At 41.1% G+C, this 14,926-nt stretch overlaps 1 protein-coding gene across 19 annotated transcripts in view; it reads right to left on the bottom strand.

Moving 5' to 3' along the window:
- TENM2 (teneurin transmembrane protein 2) overlaps nt 1-14,926 on the bottom strand; it is a 782,612-nt gene that overhangs the window by 200,093 nt on the left and 567,593 nt on the right. The window lies entirely within an intron of this gene.

Here is a 14,926-nt window from a genome sequence, read left to right as displayed (position 1 = left end):
CAATGTCATTTTTGAGGCAAGGCGAAAAGTAGTGTACACCATTGGTTGTAATGAACAGAGTTCTGCTCAGGCCCATTTAAATTAACAAATATGGCTAGTCTAGGTTCATTAATCTGTGCAGAACATAGCTGGATCCAACCCAGGATTCCAGGTGTGGCTGCACCATAGATATGTATTATGGCATTATGATATTGGCAGTTTTATTTTCAATTCCTTACCTAATGATTCCAAGCATTGAATTTTTCACAGCTGCTGGATCTTGGGTCGGCATCTTAACTGAGTTATCCACTATAATTCAAATGTTTCATTCCTGGCAGTAACCATCAATCCAGACCTCATCAACATATATGTGAAATTAATATTTTTTATCCCAATGTGCATCACTCTACACTTACTTACATTGAATTGTATTTGGCATTTTGCTGCTAATTCACCCAGTTTGGAGAGATCCTTTTTGGAACTCTCTGCAATCCCTTTTTGTTTTAACCACTCTGAAACATTTGGTACCACCAGAAAACCTGGCTACCTCACTGTTCTCCCCTAATTCTAATTTGTCATCCAAATATCCAAATATACAACCATGTATTTAAAGAATTTTTATTTGTTGGTCTTTATGTTCTTAGCAGTGTGCTTCTCAAATTCTTTTCTAGCATTCCTTATTGTCTATGCTACGGAAATAGCAGTACTCACAGAGAATTAGGTGATAGGAACCTTGGTGATAGGAACCTTTCCAAAAATAAAAACACCAAATAGAAGGCCAACCAGAAAACAGAATATTATCGTGCCATTCAGGAAAAAATCCTAACATTATAACAGAAAAAAATAAAACAACCACCACCAACAATAATAGAAGTAGTTGTGAGATATAAAGAGAGCTTCATGACTGACATATTGTCATTTCACCTTAAGAGACCTAAATAAATTTGCATGCAAAACCGGTAGAATTGATTCTAAATAAGCCTTTGTCAAGGCAACAGTTTCCTGGGCACACTGACTGATTCTAGGAAGAGCCAGAGTTCAGTAATAGACAACGTCCCAAGTTTAATTCCAGTTAAAAGCAGAGGATAGCAGTTATGTGAATAGCCTCTGCCTGAGGCCCCAGAGACCTGTTGCCAGTCACAGGAGACAATACTGAGCAGGGTGGACAATTAGGCTACCCTGGAATAAGACAGTATCCTAAGTTCCTATGAATGAAGGCCACAGTCACTTCATTCTTTTAAATATCCCCACCCTCGTTTTAAAAAGCTGTATATACCGTATTTTTCGCTCTATAAGACGCACTTTTTTCCTCTTAAAATCTAAGGGGAAATGTCTGTGCGTCTTATGGAGTGAATGTGTGGTCCCTGGAGCTGGGGGGGGGGAACCTGGGCTTCCCCTGCCAGCCCCGACCTGCTCTTTGGGGCTGGCGGAGGGGGAAAGTGCTTCACCGACCTGCTTTTTGGGGCTGGGGGTGGGGAAAACCCGGGCTTCCCCCGCCAGCCCCAACAAGCTCCTGAGCAGCTCTGGGGTAGCCCGCGAAGCCTCCACAGGGCAGCGGGGAGCCTTCATCCCGCTGCCCTGGGGAGCCTGTGTGCGGCTATCCCTGGCTTTTGCGGGAGGTGGGGGAAGGGACAGAGCGAGGCTCTCTCACTTCCCCCACCTCCCGTAAAAGCGCCCAAGAGCCGCATGTTTTTTTTCTTGAATTCTCCCCCCAAAAAGCCTTATGGTCAGGTGCGCCTTATGGAGCGAAAAATATGGTAGTCCACATAATTGACCTTGCATCACTCTTAAACTTAGCTGACTTTTGCATAATTAATAGCATAATTAATAGCAGACTAAATACAGTAACAGAACTGCTGATTTGGTTGATGCAGGTTTAAGAACATGTATTGATATACTAATTAGAACTGGCACTTAAAAGAAAATTGTTTCACACATGATTTTCAAGCATTACCCAGGGGTTGCTGTCAGCATTAGATGCCAGTAAAAGTTGCAGTTATCCTAAAATAGATATTAATAGCCCTGGAGTTTCAACTAGTAACTATTTGATTAAGGTTTGCTTTACTTATTGCTATACTGGGAGGGCAGAGGAAGTGAGAAAACATAATGCTGTAAGATCCATTAGATGATGTGTAGGATCCATAAATGCAATTAGGCTATATACGTAATTTCTTCTTAATGTAGATGCCTCAACCCTATTTTAATGACAGCCCTGCTATTAGGTATGGTGACATATCCTGCTTCAAGGACAAAATTTGAAGATACTGTGTTGCCCATTATATCTTGCATGTATGTGTGGATTTCCTAGGTTAAATAAAAACTGTCTCTGCGTTATTTTCACTATTTACCCATCATTCATGGGAACAGGCATACCTGTTGAAGCCACAACAGATGCAAAGCACATGTTCATATTTTCTGACTGTATTCTTAATATGTTTTAACCTGTTCTGGGAGTCATTTTGGTTGATCACATTACATAGTTTAATTGTACTGGAATTTCTAGGGAAATTAGATTTGACTTACAGATACCAAAAGCTCTACTGTTTAACAAATGAATGTGCACTCTCTCTACATGCATGCATGATACTACATAACTTTCATGCAAGGGATACCTTCCGCAGAAGGCTATTCACATATAAAACCCCTTAGGAAGAAACAGGAGTCATGCAGAAATGGTGCTTTGCTCCTTAAGACTAGGAGGTGGTTCACACATTCAACTACAGCTCATCAGCTGTACTATAATCAAGTAATGTCCACACATGTGGAAACCAGCTAGAGCCTAAAAACATGGAAGGATCTGAATGTACAAGGAGAAAAAGAAAAGAATAGAAAAAGGCAAATATTTTCGCATTGTTTATGAACATTACCAGTCCTTGGAACAACGATATGTGTTCTTTGTTTCCTGAGCATTGAGATTAATCCATTCCTTTTCTTAAAAAAAAGCAGTGTCTGTGGCATATGATACTTAGCACTACAGATAGAAAGGTTGGTTATGGAGGATGTCAGATTAGAAGTCATAATGAAAGACAGGAAAGAAGAGAATCTGTGTAATAGCACACTGGAAAAGAATACTAAGCATGAGTCATGTCTAGAAAGTGAGGAGTGCACACGGGGAGCTAGCAGAACTCTTTGTGCTCCTGAAGCTGTAATTTTCTAGGACAGCAGCTTCTTCTTTGTGGAAGGGAGATTGCAGTGATATCTTAAGTATCTCACCAAAAATATAGTTAACAGCTTATTAATCACGCTTCCATCTGTAACAGTCTCTCTAGAAATAAGCAGCAACATACAGCCATTTGCAGGTGGGTTAGAAAATAAATATAAGTTTAGAGGAGAATAGTCATAATCAGAACAAAAGGCTAAAGAGCACAACCTTCTTAGGATTACATTGAGGGTTAGGAATGGAAGCAAAGCTACTATTCTTTTAGAATAGTATTGACAGACTCTGATTTCAATAAAGATAAAACCTTTTAAATACACTCCTATTTCTACCATACTGGTATTGCTTTGCTTCCCCTCGCCAGCAGGAGCTTCATAGCACTGAGCTGATGCCTGATACAAAATGCTGACTCCTGGAATAACCATGGTGTGCCATTCATGAACCCACCATCTGAAGTGTGCCTTCCCTCTCTATCTTCCCCAGTCTGTCATCCCCCCCCCACCAACTCCCAGGTGGGAGTGGGAAGAAGGCAAATTCGACATCACTTCCAACTTTAGCAGGACTGTCACCTCTCCTACAATGCCTCTATTAGCAAAGGCCCAGTGGGAGAGATCCTGATGACTTTTTTATTGTGATTTTACACCTGCACTAGGGGTAGCCAACATGGTGCCCTCCATATGTTGTTGAACTATAACTCCTATGATCCTCAGCCAACGAGGCCAAGGAACAGAGATGATGGGAGTAATAGTCCAACAACATCTGTAGAGTACCACATTGGTTACCCCTGTCCTACACTGTATTTTAAGAGCTTCCCATAAGAAGATGAAAAGTCAGTAGGGGGTGGAGAGATGAGCAAGGTTACCAAGAAGTCCAAAGAAGAAATCTGTAGTCAGAAATCACAAGACCCTCTGATAAAGGAGATGATCAAACTCCCTCAGGTGAGCAGTTCATTATACACAGTGGGATTTCAAAACAACTTTCAAACCTGGATGTCTCTCTTGCCTTTGAAAGATGACCATCTGTCATGGATAGTTGTGATTCCTGCATGGCAGGGAGTTGGACTAGATGACCCTTGGGGTCCCTTCCAATTCTACAATTCTATGATAAGGGCCTGGTTTGCTCAACACAATAAGCCAAACTATGGCTCACCAGGAATGTGGCAACATGTGGGCTTTTGGAGAGCAGACTGCAAGCATTTTGCTCCTCCTGAGTCCTTTTTTCTTCAATGCCATACTGAGTTGAGCTGAGCATACTGTCCAAAAACTGGGCTTGCGGTTATGCTCTCTCCTTGTGAACCCCAAGAACAAACCTTAACCACAGCTTGGGGTTAGTGAGGAAAGAGCTTAAATCACAAGCTGGGGTTTAGCTCAGTGTGGCAAGGGAGGAAAAAGAACCACGGGGAACAAAGTATTTATGAGCATCTTCCCAGAAGCTCATACCAATAAGGTGCTACTGGGAGGAATTTTTTTTTAATTTTGTTTCGACTATGGCAGACTATGGCTACCTACCTGTAACTAGAAGTTTGTGCAGGTCCTGCTAAGTCATAGCATGGATGAGTGTGTCAAGTGAGCCAAGTCAGCAGGGAATAAACTAAACTTCCAAAACAAAAGCACAGTGCCTGGGTAGAAACATTGGTCTACTTGAAGACATCAATATCAAATCTGAATTAAAAAATGCTACTAATGCTACATCTTTATTGGTCTATGCAATATTCAGATTAAATAATAATGATAATAATTTATTATTTGTACCCCGCCCATCTGGCTAGGTTTCCCCAGCCACTCTGGGCAGCTTCCACAAAGACAAAAAATACACTAATATGTCATACATTAAAAACCCTGAACAGGGCTGCCTTAAGATGTCTTCTGAATGTCAGGTAGTTGTTTATCTCTTTGACATCTAATGGGAGGGCGTTCCACAGGGCGGGTGCACAACAGGAGCGGAAGTTAACCTAGAACAAGGTCCTAGAAAATGGGACACAAATTCTAAGTCCTTATGACCAAATAAAAATATGTCTATTTAGGGTATTGTCACAGACAGACAGGCGCCAAGTGAAACTGATACACTAGCTGCCCAAGTGCACATGGATGTAGGTAACAAAAAGTGCACATCTTCATGGGTAAAGATTACACACATGCCTATCTTACACGTGTGTGTGTGTGTGTGTGTGTGTGTACTGGGAATCCACTACTGGCAATAGATTCCCAAGATATATTTACATTATAAAATATATGATCCCAACTCATAATGCTGTATGCTCTTCCTCCAAGGAAAATGTAAGAAAAATGTCATGTGTGAAGCAGCTTGAATTCAGTAATTAAAGAATGAAACAGAGGATTAGAATTCTATTTCAAGTGTATGTCTCCAGATAGATAAGCATATGCACAGATAAGCTGTAAGTACAAACATATGGAGAGGCATCTCCTTTGTCCACACAAACATATGCCCATGGTCACAGATAGGCACAACTTGCTGTTTCAGTATGTTTGCTGGCCTACAGCATATAATCAATATTCAAGTAACTGTTCATGGTTTGGTAGCCAAGGAAATGCCATTAGGTAGGGAAACAATGATTTAGAATCAACACACATATATTGTGGCACTTAATACCTACTCAAGCACATTCTGAAGCCTTTCAGGAGCAAACATGTTTCTAGCATAGTTTTTATCTAAAACGTGGCACACCAGTCTTCCAACGGTTAATGTTTTTTTTTAAAATGCTAGTTCCTTAGGCCACAGAGGCAAAGCTTTTTTTAAAAATAAACATTAAAAAATGCAAGTGTTAAGTCAGGCTGTCAAGTGCGGTGCCTTAAGTTCCAGAATAGCTTGTCACTGCCATCTTGGTACTCTTAACACAGACACATTTGGACACGCAGAAACACAGTGCTTGAAAGTTGCCTGACAGGAAAGTAGCATGTTAGACTAAAAGGCAGGTGCCAGTTTTTAGGCAACTCGTTCTGTCAAAGCATTAAGCTGAGCCTAAAGGGACATATGTGTGCTGAGAAAATATCTTAAATCAGGTAGAGGAACAATAGAATTGCTGCTGTAGCATCACATGTCTAAATAAGTGGTAACACCTTGCAGGGAACTAGTTCATTTTCTACAGCTGAGATGCTATTTTCCTTGTAACAGGGAAATGCTGACACTTGCACTCCTGTGTCACTTCATAGGTCTATAGGGGAATGGCCTTCACCTAGTCAGAGATCAAAAAGTTTGATTTTGCCTCAAGGAAGGCACATGTACATTGCCACATTGTGGGGTTGCTTTTCCAATTGATAACACAACATAACACATGCTCGTCTTTTTATTATTATATCTATTTATACCTCGCCTTTTCTCTGACATGGATTCAAGACAGCTTACATATAAAAATATGATGAGCTAAAAACATAGAAAAAAATTAAGAAACAATTAAACATTGATATCTATTGATCTATCTATCTATCTATCAATCAATCATCTAACTAACTAACTAACTAACTAACTAACTAACTAACTAACTATTAACTACATATATCAGTGCTTTCCAAACTTTTCATGTTGGTGACACACTTTTTAGACATGCATCATTTCACAATACAAAAATTAAGTTTTACTAGCAAACCGGAGGCGCTCTTCAGAGGTGGAATGTGCCTGTGTGCACCCAACCCCCCTGCAGCTGGGGCAACACCAGCCCCAAGCAGCATTGCTCCTCGCGCCACCATCCCCGGATCTGAGCCTTGAATGGTTGCTTGGGCAGAATGGTGTGGAGACGCAACAGCCATGCACCCCAATCGAAGGGCACATGGTTGCCACATGCCATCACTGCCCTCTCTGAGCAGCCTTGCAAGGCTTGGCTCTGGGGAGGGCAGCGCGGGAAGGGCGTAAGCATGCACCCCTCAATCCCAGCCTGGAATCGTACGGCTGCCGCATCCCCAGCAGCCTTGCAACTCGGATTGCAGCCTCAGTGCCTGCTTTTGTGCTGATAAAGCACAGTTGTATGTTTTGTGTTGTTTTACTTGCTGCAAACCTGGAAATAAGTTGTCCTTGTTCTCTTTCTCTGTGTTTCTCTCTCTATCTGGTGAGGTGCTCCAAGGGTTAAACTAGAGATTGTCCCATTGCCTAGAGAGGCCCAGAACTCCTGGAGAGACTATTGGGGGGGGGCATTTAAATACTACACTATTCTGTTCTAGCCACCCTGGGGAGAAAATAAAATGGCTTTGGGATCTTCCAGGAGTAGTGTTGGTGGAGGTTGGTGCATTTGGAGGAAAGGTGAGTAAATAACTGCGAAAAAGGAGGATGATTTGTTGCTGCTTTTCAGAGACTAGAGTGGGGGAAACTGGACTTCAAGCGAGGATGCAGATCAGGAATCCCATTTCTTTGCAACCATCAAGTTCAGCCTGGGAGCAAGACATTTGCAAAAAAAAAGAGCATTAAAAGGGTTCAGAACTGTCAGATCTTTAAATCCACCCCCTGTAGGTGTTTGCTTTTAAATGGTGGTGTTGACCTGCAGGAATCAAGCCCACTGGAGCTGCCATGGTGATCAGCACAGATCACCTGCCTATTTGCTGTGCACAGAAATGTGTGCAGGGCAAGGCTGTGATGCTGAATAAACGGGCTCTCCTGAATAAACAGACTCTCCGGGCAGGAGCGCCTGTACACCCCTGGCACTGACCCCTCCTTGTGCGCCAGAACCCACCCACCCAGCACGCACAGACCCCTGACAGGCCACAGCCGAAGGAGGCGCAGCAAGTGGAGCATGTGCTGTGGTGCAGCTGGTGGGGACAGGCAGGCTGGGCAGAAAAGGAGTGTGCTGCCCCGCAATCCAAGAGGCTTCAGTCGCTTCAGTGGAGGCAGAATTCTCCTCAGGTAAAAAGACTGGAAATCAACTGGTTGATCCAGCGTGGCACAACACACTTCCGCACTGCAGCCAACACACTAATGTGTTCCGACACACAGTTTGGAAATCTCTAATCTATATGATACGGATGGTTACAATAAAAACAGCATGGCACCAGCCCTTCAATAAAAGCAGTCCAAAAGTGTGTTGGAACAAGAAAGTCTTCACCTGCTGGCAGAAGGACAGTTTCTGTAGGAAGAGAGTTCCTAAGTCTGGGAGCAGCCACCAAGAAGGCCCTCTCCCACTTCCCTAGCAAGTGTGCCTATGAGGGTGACAGGACCAAGAGAAGGGTATTGCTTGGTTCATGTGTGCACTAATATAAATAGGAATAAAATGGTCTAAGGATGTTGTACTATGAATCAAGCTGTCATTTACCTATACAGTGGTACCTCGGGTTAAGTACTTAATTCGTTCCGGAGGTCCGTTCTTAACCTGAAACTGTTCTTAACCTGAAGCACCACTTTAGCTAATGGGGCCTCCTGCTGCTGCCGCGCCGCCGGTACACGATTTCTGTTCTCATCCTGAAGCAAAGTTCTTAACCTGAAGCACTATTTCTGGGTTAGCGGAGTCTGTAACCTGAAGCGTATGTAACCTGAAGTGTATGTAACCTGAGGTACCACTGTATACAATTGCCTACTTGACATTTCTAGGGTATATTTAAGATCATGTTAATCTTGTGCCCATAATTAACCTTTTCGAAAGAACCTAGATGTGATCTTCCTTACAGCACACTTTCTGCTCCTGTAGTGTGATGAAACAGAATGTGGTGAAAGCTCTGGATTGCTGTCAGATATGTACATATAGATGAGTACAATATAAAATGAACTGTCCTGAGAAGTATTTTGGGAGAGAATGCAATGAGCCAGCAGGCATGCATGTGTACCTACACTGAGTAGAAGAAGAACTTTCCCACTGTGTGTTGCAGGCACAAAAATAACATTAAGCTCCAGGCAATTCTCTTTGAGCTTCTACATCTGAAGGAGGAAGATTATTTTTTTAAATGAGCTGTCAGACGCCTTCTGACCTCACAGGGCTTCTTGCCGATAGTTATAATGTCCCAGCATACCACGCATTTGTTATTAACAGTATCAATAAAGCTAATATCACGTTGCCCTTCAGTGGAGGGTTGTGGGGTTTGTTTTGTTTGTTTGTTTGTTTTGTTGGAATGAGGCGAATATGAAAACTACTCATGTTAATTAATGAGTTAAGCCTCATAACCTCCCCCGAGAGAAGGGCAGACTCTCAAGCTTGTTTAAATCTCCAGAAGGACATGCCTTTTCTGATTGTCAAAATAATAATAATAATATCACAATAAATAAGACATCCCACCTCTAAAATATTATTACATTTTAAAGCTTGTCATTAAGGGCCATCACCAGCCAGTTAATCCAGAAATAATATGATTGCCACCACCTACTCCTCCTCAAAAACAGGGTTCGTAGACTCAGAATCAGATTGCAAGCAAAAAAACACACATGCGCAAAATATTTCTATCCTGCTCTCAGCAGAAAACTAAGTATTCAGGTATTAAGTCCACTGTTGCAGAAAGTCATTCAATGGAAAGTTGAGACATACTGGCAAGCCTCATCCCCTCCAGTGTGATATAAGACTATAAGAAGAGCCTGCTGGATGAGGCCAGGGTCCCATCTAGTCCTATATCCTGATCTCACAGAGGCAAACCAGATGCTTATGGGAAGCCTACAAACAGCATCTGAGCACAACAGCATTCTCTCCAGTGGTTTTCAGGAACTAGTATTTAGAACCACACCATCTCCAACTGTGGAGGTAGAATGTATCTATCAGGGTCAGTATCCACGGATAGCCTTATCCTCCATGAATTTGTCTTTTAGAGCTATCTATCATTGCTTCTTGTGGGAGCGAATTTTACAGTTTAGGTGTTATGTAAAGTATTTTCTTTCATCTGTCCTGAACCTTCCAACATTCACCTTCACTGGATGGCAGTGAGTGCAAGTGTTATAAGACAGGGAGAGAAAATTGTCTCTATCCACTTTCTCCATACCGTAAGTAATTCTATACACTTCTATCATGTCTCCTCTTATTCACATTTTCTTTAAACTAAAAAGTCCCAAATGCTGTAACCTTTCCTCATAGGAGAGTTTATCCATCCCCTTGATCAGTCTGCTTGCCCTTTTCTGAAGCTTTCCCCACTCTGCAATATTATTTTTAAGGTGGAGAGACCAGAACCGTATGCAGCATTCCAAATATGGTTGCACCATATATTTATGAAATCATGATACTTGCCATTTTAATTTTAATTTCTTTCCTAATGATCCCTTGCATGGAATTTGCCTTTTTCAAATTGGCTGTACACTGGGTTCCTTAGGGTTCAAAATCATGTGTGAAGGCCCTATGAGTAGAGGAAGCTCCTCATTCACAAATTTAGCCTCCAGCCCATGCAGTGCTATAAAAAAAAGGGCAGGACTTAACAGTGCACTTCCTCTGTTCATTGTGCAATTGTCTTCACATGAGTAAAATGAATATCCAAATAGGGCTATAGTTGCAATTTTCAAAAACACAAGCCTCCCTCACACCATTGTACACATTGACTAGGGTTATGATTTAAGCATATTTTATTCATTTGTTATCTTGGTAATATTCCTCCAAGGAATATTTTCCATCACTATTTTACCCTCACAACAAGCTTGTAATGAAGATTGAGAAAGATGAGAAATATTCACTGGCCCAAATCATTCAGTGAGCTTCATGGCTGAGAGGGAATTAGCCATAGAAGCCATAGAATCATAGAGCTGGAAGGGACCCAGAGGGCCATATAGTCCAGCTCCCTGCAATGCAGGAATCCTGCCTCTGGATGCGCTCAAACCACAAACTTTCTGGTTAGCAGCCAGACACACTGACACATTGTGTCATCTTACAATGCAGGCTGCCAGGTTCTGCACCCTCACTGCCCCTTGACTGGACAGAAAGAATAGAGCAACACAGTTTAAACTGGGTCAAATAACGCCACAACTTTACTGACTACAGATGTAAGAGGTTTGACAATTACTTCTGACCCGCCTGATGGAAGTGAATCAGGGTCAAACTGGCAATGGGGGAGTCCTATGATTTACATCAAATAGGGGGACCCTTGCAGGGATCGCCGCCTTGAGCAGTGCTGTGGCCCAAGCCCTCACCTGGGAGTACGAAAAAGCCACTCCTCCTGGATCCCTTTAACGGGATACCCTATCTTTTGGAGGGCGGGGCAGAGACTACAACTGAGTGCAGGGGGCCAGGGCAAGGAACCTTAAATACGCTGGGAGCGGACCTGAGGGATGCCTATGTGCTCCGTCAGGCCTTCCCTCAAGGAGAACCCTGCCTCCAAGCCTGCCTGTTATTGGCCAATCTGCAGGCAGGCTTGGATCCACTTCCCAGCCGGTGAGGTCAGCATTAAGCCCCAGCATCCAGAGGCAGAGGCAGATCCACTGGGGAAGGCGGTGAAACTTCAAAGCACTGCTGAACTGGGTAATGGTAAGTGGACTTATACAACAGCAACAAAAAGTAGGTTCTTGATAAAAAGTTCTGCTATTATAAGGTCCCTAGAAGACCAGAAGTATCTGCCCAGTGTCTGAAATTCATTAAATAAAGAAACAAATATTTAAAATTACGCAAAACCCTGGTTACTGACAAAAATGAAAGAAAAATATTCTTGCAGTGCTCAAGAATAGCCCTAATTTCTCTTGCTATTTAAACTTTTTTCTTTCTCTCCAGACTAAAGCATTGCTAATTACAGTAATGCAGACTTAATTCATACCAATATAAATAACACCAGGCAGGCATCAGAACTGGCATTAGGACATCATGCAATCTTTGACAAATATCCTTTCAAAGGAAATCTATAATAGCTTTTGGGTTACCCTAATTTATGAGCCATTATGCCTTTGATTGGCATCTGCAAATGGCCGATGTGTGGTTTCCATAACAAAGGAGCCTAATACATTGAAGGCAATGATGTAAACTTGCACTGTAAAGCATGGAACCATCAACAGAGCTCTCATGAAGAATATTTCAAAGTAATTAAGCCTTTAAACAAAAAACTGTTTCCCTACTCAACGTCAAATTATGTTATCTAAGTCTGAATATTTGTTATCAGGCTGCTCATAATTCACCTCAATAAAAATGACTGTTTGAATAGCAATAAATTGACACGACCAGACTAGAAAATGTGGATCTTTTGCAAAAAGGAAGTCAACCAAACAGACAACCAAATAAGAAAACATAAAGTTTCGTACCTAATGGTGAAACAGCAACTACTGAAGAAATGAAACATAGCATCTTTGTGACACAGTCACATCACTTTAGTCAAGGATATGACTGCTCTCTTATGATAAGTACCCCACTTCCAAGTAAACACTATCAAAGTTTACAAGAGTTTGCAAATATTTAAGGAAACCAAATGCTAAATAGTTGGGGAGAATTTCTGTACACGTAATTGTATTATTTTGTGCTACATAGGGAAAACAAGTATTTCACTGCAACACTTTAAATGTCTGGGGAGAAATTATACATAAACAATTGCATAATTTCATGCTAAAAGGGGGGGGGGATGAACAAAACATAATAAAAATAAACTTTCGTTCCTAAGAGGTGTTTAGTATAGATTGCAAAAGTCCCAATATTGAGATTAATAAGCTGCCACATTTCAAGGAAGACCAAGAAAACTGTAAAATTAAAGTGCAGTGCAATGTGAAAAGTCTGTGGTCAACTGGGAGTACAATATCAATGAAGTAAGCTAAAGTCATAAAGCATGATTTCAGGGGAATGAGTCCCGTTGCTTCTCTGATTTTCCCAATAAAAAAATTACAGGTGTTAGTATTTGTAAAAGAAGGAACTAAATTATGGATTAATTTTAAAAGATATAGGTATATTGAGAAATTGAGAACACTTAAAAGCTCTGAAAAGGTTAACCATCTCATGATGAACTATAAGAAACTGGGTTATCTGCTTTTACTGTTACTTTAAATATAATTCACTTCTGAGTAAGATGAACTTATGATCATAGCACATCACATGTATTCCTCTACAAAGAATCGTCCTATGGTTCCAGTATCATGAAGAAGAAGAATTCAGCAAATGCCTCATGGAAAAGGTATATTGTGGATGAGAGAGAGAGAATATATTTTAAATCTTAGTCCACAGCAACTTCTACAGGCAGATCCACTGTGTCCACAGCCTGTAAGCTAAACCTCAACAATGTTCTGAAATAGCTGGATGCCTCATAACCCTTTGTAATCTAATTTTAGAAATGGTAACACTGAGAAACTTGGAAGGTTCAGTGTGTCAAAATAGGGTCAGAATTTTCATCAGTGCAATTCTCAGCAATAAGTGCCAGATCCACTATACTACCCAAGATTAAGCCACAAATTGTAGCTGACTTATTCCCAACAAATTTGGCAGCAAAGAACAAGGCCTGGGCAGCTGGCCAAAACATCCTTATCCCTTACAACCTTCTTGAGTCAAAGAAATATGCTCTGGGGGGTTCTGTAGTTGAGACTACATTCACTTATTGTGTCTATGGTTGCCGCTGGTTTGTGATAGCTTTCCTTTCACCTTTGGCCTTGATTCTCCACACCTCACAAACTTTTCATGGACCCTCTGCAATAGGATGACATAAAAATACTAAATTACAGCTATTTAGGAGTTTAGAGTTCTCTTTTCTAAGTCTACTGCAGTAGAGCTAAGTGGGGGGAAATCTTTTACCTTCCAAAAACACAGAGATTGACCATGAAGTCTTAGTTATTTTATTTCACTCCCAATATTAACTGTAGGAAAGTTTTGTCGTTTATTCCAACCCAACAATTAACCTTTTAAAGTATTTGATAGTATTCAATGACATTGCTTTCAGGAGTGAAGGGAATTAACATAAATTCACTGTTAAATCTTACCACAAATATTTTTCAGAACAAGTTTTAGAAGTGTCAAGGCCACCATTAGGTCCTGTCCAGCCACCAGTCTCTAGCCTTTCACTGGCATTCTCTGAGTGAAATCTTGCCAAGGACTCACTACAGTAGTAGACAGGTGCAAAGCCTTACCACCCTAATCTCCCGTCTCATAGCTGAATGCCTGATTCATCAGGTTTCATGTCCGCCCATGTAAATATCCCATTTCCTCACTTCAGCTTCTATTTTGACTCATTTGGACACTATGTGCACATCTACTGAGACAAACTGTGTATCCTGTTACCTACTTTGGACCTTTGCAGTAATTGTTGCTGCTTCTGTCTTACTGCTTCCTCACTGTTAAGCTTGTTACCCCTGGAACTATGTTACAACACAAAAATGACTTTCACTTCTTAAATGAAGGCATCTATGTTGCATCAGGTACCACACCTCCAACCCCTAACCTATTCAGACCATAATTTCATTCTGCATTGTAACATTTTAATTAGCAAATTCAGGGGAAAAAAATTGTCATATCGAAAGGGATTTGCACAAGGCTTCACCAGTTCATCCAAATTCATCAGTAGAGATGATGTCTGGGGAGCTAGTGATGTGTACTACTAGGATGGGATGTTAAGAACTAGCAATAATTTATCTGTGGGGAACTGGGAACTAAACAGTGCCAAGGAACTTCGCCAGAGGAGCAGGTGAGAAAGGGATTGTACAAAGAAAACAGTAAATAAAGAGTTATGACTATTCTGGCATTTTGAAGAATCTCAATTTTTCTGCATTCATAAACTGAGGATGAATTTAATAAAAGAAGAAAACATATATAAAATATAATAATAATGGAGGGAATTTACAAACAGTAAATTGTATAATTTTTTCTATGTGTCATCAGTTAACAAGCACAGTACCTTTTAAACATTACTGTCTTCCCCACAGACATCAAACTGACAGTATGTACAAAAGGGATTTAAGTGAGCTTGTACGTTGTATGAAATATAAATTAAAAGT

The sequence above is a fragment of the Podarcis erhardii genome (genome assembly GCF_964252035.2).
Source record: "Podarcis erhardii genome assembly, chromosome: 2".
Classification (NCBI taxonomy): Eukaryota; Metazoa; Chordata; class Lepidosauria; order Squamata; family Lacertidae; genus Podarcis; species Podarcis erhardii.
This window is presented reverse-complemented; position numbering and strand designations above follow the sequence as displayed.